Source organism: Pelophylax lessonae, assembly GCF_965119305.1.
Source record: "Pelophylax lessonae genome assembly, chromosome: 4".
Lineage (NCBI taxonomy): Eukaryota > Metazoa > Chordata > Amphibia > Anura > Ranidae > Pelophylax > Pelophylax lessonae.
The window spans coordinates 656,164,281-656,172,147 of record NC_138771.1 but is presented as its reverse complement, the minus strand read 5'-3'; positions in this window follow the sequence as shown (position 1 = coordinate 656,172,147).

Here is a 7,867-nt window from a genome sequence, read left to right as displayed (position 1 = left end):
AGAACAAAGTTCCATTTCTGATGTTCCCCTTGGTTGGTGTACAGCCGGTGCCAAAGTTTTGAGAATGAGACAAATATTAATTTTAATTTTCACAAAGTCTGCTGCTTCAATGTCTTTAGATCTTTCCATCAGATGTTACTATGGTATACTGAAGTATAATTTCCAGCATTTCATACATTTTAAATACTTTTATTGACAATTACATTAAAGCCTCGTACACATGCAACGAATTTCTGCCGACCGGTCGTCCGTCTTTTGTCCAGAGTGGTGTTTTGTTGATTGGAATGTGCCTAGACTGCACACAAATTTTCCCGCACGACAGAATTCTACTTCAGAAGTGATGTCATGTGTTGGATTGTTTTGTATGTGTTCTTTCATCTCTGAGCATGCCTAGTCTTGCTCATAAGATTTTTCCCCATCGAAATCTGTACTAATGAGACGAAAATCGGACGTGTTTTGACGGTCGACAAAAATTTTATAGCCTGCACACCAGGATTTTTTCGGCCGAAAAGTCTGAGTCGGTTGTCGGAAGCATCATACTAACAAGCCGAAAATCGGCAGATCGGTCGTCAGACGAAACTTCCCGGCCAAATTTCCACTCGTGTGTACGGGCCTTTAGTTTATGCAAATAGTCAATGTTTGCTGTGTTGACCCTTCTTTTTGAAGATCTCTGCAATTCGCCCTGGCATGCTGTCAATCACCTTCTTGGCCACATCCTGACTGATGGAAGCCCATTCAATGATCAATGCTTGGAGTTTGTCAGAATTTGTGGGTTTTTTGGTTCACCCGCCTTGAGGATTGACCACAAGTTCTTAATGGGATTAAGGTCTGGGGAGTTTCCTGGCCATGCACCCAAAATTTTGATGCTTTGTTCCCCAATCCACTTAGTTATAATTTTTGCCTTATGGCAACGTGCTCCATCGTGCTGGAAAAGGCATTGTTCCTCACCAAGCTGTTCTTGAATGGTTGGGAGAAGTTGCTCTCGGAGGATGTTTTTGTGCCATTCTTTATTCATGGTTGTGTTCCTAGGCAAAATTGTAAGTGAGCCCACTCCCTTGGCTGGAAGCAACCCCACACATGAATGGTCACAGGATGCTTTACTGTTGGCATGACAATGGACTGATGTGAGCGCTCACCTTTTTTTTTTCTGGACAAGGTTTTTTCGAGATGCCCCACACAATCAGAAAGGAGATTCATCAGAGAAAATGACTTTACCTCAGTCCTCAAAAGTCCAACTTCTGTACCTTTTTCACAATGTCAGTCTGCCCCTGATGTTTTTCCTGGAGAGAAGTGGTTGCTTTGCTGCCCTTCTTGACACCAGGCCATCCTCTAAAAGTCTTCTCCTCACTGTGCGTGCAGATGTACTAACACCTGCCTGCTGCCACTCCTGAGCAAGCTTAGCACCGGTGGTGCCCCCCGATTCCGCAGCTGAATCAACTGTAGGAGACGGTCCTGGCGCTTGCTGGACTTACTTGGGTGCCCTGAAGCTTTGCTCACAACTGAACCTCTCGGTGATCCAATAAATGGTTGATGTAGGTGCAGTCGTAGCAGCAGCAATATCCTTTTTTGTGAATCCATTTTTTGTGCTAAGCAATGATGACTGCACGTGTTTCCTAGCAGGTAACCATGGTTAACAGAGGAAGAACAATGATTTCAAGCACCACCCTCCTTTTAAAGCTTCCAGTCTGTTATTCTAACTCAATCAGCATTGCAAAGTGATTTCCAGTCTTGTCCTCCTCAACACTGACACCAGTGTTAATGGTTAATGAGGGAATCACTGGCATGATGTCAGCTGGTCCATTTGTGGCAGAACTGGAATGCAGTGGAAATGTTTTTCTTAAGCCCCGTACACACGAGAAGAAATTCGGCTGGGAATTTTCGTCCGACGACCGATCTGCCGATTTTCGGCTTGTTAGTATGGTGCTTCCGACAACCGACTCCGACTTTTCGGCCGAAAAAATCCTGGTGTGCAGGCTATATCATTTTTGTCGACCATCAAAACACGTCCGATTTTCGTCTTATTAGTACAGATTTCGACGGGGAAAAATCTTATGAGCAAGACTAGGCATGCTCAGAGATGAAAGAACACATAGAAAGCAATCCAACACATGACATCACTTCTGAAGTAGAATTCTGTCGTACGGGAAAATTCGTGTGCAGTCTAGAGCACATTCCAACCAACAGACACCACTCTGGACAAAAGACGGACGACCAGTCGGCGGAAATTCGTTGCGTGTGTACGAGGCTTTAGGGATTAAGTTCATTTTCATGGGAAAGACGGACTTTGCAATTATTTGTAGCTCATCTGATCACTCTTCATAACATTTTGGAGTTTATGCAAATTGTCTGCATAAAAACGGGGGCAGCAGACTTTGGTAAAATTAATATTTGTCTCATTTTCAAAACATTTTGGCCATGGCTGTAAACTTTTTACAAAAAGAAAACAAAAAAAAGACTTAATACAATTTTTTTAGTCCATTTGCAAAATTAGTACTTATTAGGTTCACTTATCTGGTAACCATAAAGGGTTATACATGGTGAGCAGGGCCATTAATAAGGCGGTACAACTGGTCTTTGTTGTATGGGGCCCAGGCCTCATCAGCTAAACGGGAGGGGGGTAAATTAATAAATTTATTTTACTAGACCGTACTCCCACTCCTACTTACTAGAGCCTAAATTACATTTCCCTGGGCCCTATCACGTCAACAGAGGGGCCCAGGTGGAGAAAGCAGAGGAGGAACTTTATTTTTCATTTTCGGGACATAGGTGGGAAAGTCAGTGCCACTGTTCCACTGCACCTCTGGGTTTGGGTGGAGGCTCCGTCAGGAAGGCATGTACAGGTCCCCATGATTTCTAACAGCAGCGCTGATGGTGAGCAGCACTACTTAGGTATCCTGTGGCTAAAAATTATGCTCAGCTTTTCTCAAAGAACCCTAGGCTGTGCTTGAACATCTGCTGCCATGACCAGCTTGAACCGTTACCATGAAATAAGATGGGATTCATGGATTCCAAAGCATGTAGGCCAATTTTTTGTCCTACTATCTACTTATTGTAGATTTCAAGAGTTGCCAGACCAGACAACAGTTTCACTGTCTTTTGTTCAGTATTATTAGTGATCCTGTATCTATTGTAGCTTTAATATAAATAGGCCCCTTTGAGTTATGATGACTGCTGGGTGTTCTTCACTTGACCGCCTTGCCATCATCTCCTTCCAGGACAACGTAATCATTATCATGGACAGTGCTCCATATAAATTACTGTTACAGCTTTATAACCTGGTGCTGACTTAAACCCATACATTGCTTTTGCTAGACCTTTTGTAAAATGATACTTAGAGATGCAAATCCGCCTTCCTGAATATAATCATAATATAAGGCCGGGCTGCAAAATCAACAAACTTTTAAATAGTATTTGTGATCATTTTTGCTCCATGAAGCTTTAGAAGTGTCTAATTGTTCTCAATGAGAAATGTGATAGGAGGGGTGTGTGTCTATTGCTGACTACAGTTGTCTTTATACCCATTTGTCTACAGTTACCACACAGCAACAAATAGAATGTTAAAGTGACTCTGCCAGGGGTATAGAAAAAGTTAGTACCCTGTGTTCAGGGGCTGACTGGCAACTTTCGGCCCAGGGGCAAGTACAAACAAGAGGCCCATGGTGCAGCCACTTGGCCCCTTCCCTCTTCCCGGCTTCCTCCTGACCCCCATTCCAGGCTAAACCTTCGCTCAAGGTACTCTCTACTCACCAGCCAAATGCGGGTTCCCAACCTGGCCAGCAGGGGGCAGTTGGGGGGAGCTTGAACAGCTCGGTTAGGCCTGTCTGGGAGAGGAGAGTCTCCAGTGGGGCATGGAACCGGCCTCTGCTCAGACACAGTTTACACCATCCATGCTGGGGAGGGGGGATCCCTGCGCTCTGTCCTTGTCTTCATCCTGCACTCAGTCTGTCAGCAGTGGGTACTCTTTTCTTCTCTTCACCATGAATCCTTTAGGCATGTCTGTGGCAGAAGCGGTGCAGCCTTTTTACGGGAGGAATCGGAGCAGCCCGGGGGGGCCCCCCTCCCCCCTTGCCCAGTCCTCCTCTGCCTCTGTTAAAAAAAATTCTCCATACTTACCTGTCTGTTGGCCAGTTTGTAGAAACATTGCTTTGTAGCACAGCTCCCTGATGGATGCAATCCTGCACTTCTGGGTGAGTAGAAAAACATATTGAAATTAAATTCTAGGACAAAATGGACTTTATAGGCACAAATAGAACATATAGTTAAAATGAAAATGTATTCATTGACATCATTTAGAACATACAATTACCCAGACCTAACCATAGGTGTCCAAAGTAGAGGAAGGACTCCCATAGGAAGTCCTTCATCTGATTTGGACACCTATGGTTAGGTCTGGGTAATTGTTAGGTCTGGGTAATTGTATGTTCTAAATGATTTGAACATTGCCATGTATTGTAATATATATTGTGGATTTTTATATGTATGACAATGAATACATTTTCCTTTTAACCATATGTTATATTTGTGCCTATAAAGTCCATTTTGTCCTAGAATTCAATTCCAATATAGTATATGGAACGTGGCACATAGCTCTATATTCTTACCCATATACACTCGTTGGCACCATCCCACGTTACTGTATATTCTTAATACAAATTTTTCCCCGTGTAGAATAACATGATCCCTGCTGGCTACTGTGGTTTCTCCCAATGACTCCTACATCACTATTGTGTCCTGCAGTGACTAGGGGTCAGCAAGAGGAACCACAGCAGTCAATGGGGGAAATTGCTATTGGACCAGCCTGAGGAGCTGAGAAGACTACCTCCTCAAGACCAGCCTGAGGAGTTGAGAAGATTAACATGTCCCCTGCTGGCTACTGTGGTTTCTCCCAATGACTCCTACATCACTATTGTGTCCTGCAGTTACTAGGGGCCAGCAAGAGGAACCACAGCAGTCAATGGGGGATATCGCTATTGGACCAGCCTGAGGAGCTGAGAAGACTACCTCCTCAAGACCAGCCTGAGGAGTTGAGAAAATTAACATGTCCCCTGTGGCTACTGTGGTTTCTCCCAATGATTCCTACATCACTATTGTGTCCTGTAGTGACTAGGGGTCAGCAAGAGGAACCACAGCAGTCAATGGGGGAAATCGCTATTGGACCAGCCTGAGGTGTTGAGAAGACTACCTCCTCAGGACCAGCCTGAGGAGTTGAGAAGATTAACATGTCCCCTGCTGGCTACTGTGGTTTCTCCCAATGACTCCTACGTCACTATTGTGTCCTGCAGTGATTAGGGGTCAGCAAGAGGAACCACAGCAGTCAATGGGGGAAATTGCTATTGGACCAGCCTGAGGAGCTGATAAGACTACCTCCTCAAGACCAGCCTGAGCAGTTGAGAAGATTAACATGTCCCCGGTGGCTACTGTGGTTTCTCCCAATGATTCCTACATCACTATTGTGTCCTGCAGTGACTAGGGGTCAGCAAGAGGAACCACAGCAGTCAATGGGGGAAATCGCTATTGGACCAGCCTCAGGTGTTGTTGAGAAGACTTCCTCCTCAGGACCAGCCTGAGGAGTTGAGAAGATTAAAATGTCCCCTGCTGGCTACTGTGGTTTATCCCAATGACACCTACATCACTATTGTGTCCTGCCATGACTTGGGGTCAGCAGGTGGAATCACAGTGGTCAATGGGGGAAATCACTATTGGACCAACCTAAGGAGTTGAGGAGAATAATACCGGGAGCTCTACTACATAGTGAAGTTCCTTCAAACTGGTTGATGGACAGGTACGTTTAAAGCTGTTTTCTTCACAGGGTAATACCTTTGAAATTTTTTTTTAACCTCTTCACAGGGTCACTTCAAAGTACATACATAGCCAAAGTCGTTTTCTTTTTTTTTGTGTTTTGGATGGTGTTTGGAAGGGTTAGAACCATTGTCAAGTTCTTTTTGCCTGAAAGAGAAAGATCGCATGAAGAGCCCTAAGCCACAAAGGAGTCCAAAGAAATAATAAGCATTCATGAAATAAATGAATAAAACTTCCAACACATTTCGAGGGTCTGAACACTCCCTCTTCATCAGGGCTTGAATTATGTGTAGATTTGTGTAAGGACGCCAAAAGCATAAATAGCAAGCTGAGTTTATATGAAGTTTATGTTGGTGCTACAGTATCCGAAACAGGCAAAACCTTTTGCTGCGGGATCATTTTTGGAAACTGAATATAAACAACATCCGCCCTGAAGGAGGAGTGTTCAGACCACTGATACGCATTTTTCTTTCAATCATTTGTTCAACAATGAAAGAAATTAAAGAACAATAAAGGACAATGTTACTATGTATCACTGCACATCATCTATTGTTTAAAAGCTTCCACAAATGTAAAAGAAAATGAAGGAACAAATACTATATAAAAGTCTGTAATTTTATACCCGGAATGAAATGAACATGTTTAATAAAAAGGCGGAGCTATGCTTTAAAGGACCAATCATCATAAGATTTCAATGAGTATGGGTTAAAAGATGTTCTATTTACGGTTTATCACTGACAGTGATCAGTAGAACTGTACCTTTCTGTTGTCCTTCAGACACAAGTTGTATCTGTACAATCTAACAATGTGCCTGGACCGCATTCTTGTAACTGAAAGCAACATTTTTCATTAAAATATATGAACTTTCTCTTCCAATGTGTCCGACCTTCCTTCATATATATCTGTATTGTGTATGTCATCCCAACATAGAGATTAACTCAGCATTCACAACAGTGCAGAGTATTTCAGGAGAGGAGAGGTAGATAGAGGAAGGAGCAGAGTCCTCCAGCAGTGCAGAGTATTTCAGGAGAGGAGAGTTATAGAGGAAGGAGCAGAGTCATCCAGCAGTGCAGAGTATTTCAGGAGAGGAGAGTTAGATAGAGGAGGGAGCAGAGTCCTCCAGCAGTGCAGAGTATTTCAGGAGAGGAGAGTTAGATAGAGGAGGGAGCAGAGTCCTCCAGCAGTGCAGAGTATTTCAGGAGAGGAGAGTTATAGAGGAACGAGCAGAGTCCTCCAGCAATGCAGAGTATTTCAGGAGAAGAGAGTCATAGAGGAAGGAGCAGAGTCATCCAGCAGTGCAGAGTATTTCAGGAGAGGAGAGTTATAGAGGAACGAGCAGAGTCCTCCAGCAATGCAGAGTATTTCAGGAGAAGAGAGTCATAGAGGAAGGAGCAGAGTCATCCAGCAGTGCAGAGTATTTCAGGAGATGAGAGTCAGATAGAGGAAGGAGCAGAGTCCTCCAGCAGTGCAGAGTATTACGGTAGAGGAGAGTTAGATAGAGGAAGGAGCAGAGTCCTCCAGCAGTGCAGAGTATTTCAGGAGAGGAGAGTCATAGAGGAAGGAGCAGAGTCCTCCAGCAGTGAAGAGTATTTCAGGAGAGGAGAGTTAGATAGAGGAAGGAGCAGAGTCCTCCAGCAGTGCAGAGTATTTCAGGAGAGGAGAGTTAGATAGAGGAGGGAGCAGAGTCCTCCAGCAGTGCAGAGTATTTCAGGAGAAGAGAGTCATAGAGGAAGGAGCAGAGTCCTCCAGCAGAACAGAGTATTTCAGGAGAGGAGAGTTATAGAGGAAGGAGCAGAGTCATCCAGCAGTGCAGAGTATTTCAGGAGAGGAAAGTTTTAGAGGAAGGAGCAGAGTTTTCCAGCAGTGCAGAGTATTTCAGGGGAGGAAGGAGCAGAGTTCTCCAACAAGCAGCTCATGTGTGTCAGGAGGGAGGAGTTGCTCCTGCTGAGAGTCTGAAGCTCCTCCAGGTAATTTGTGTGAGAGGGGAGTGTGGTGAAATCTATCCCAGCCCTCCTGGCTCCTTCCTGGGGAAGTCATGGCGGCCAGCAGGGCCTCTCCTGCTGGAAGC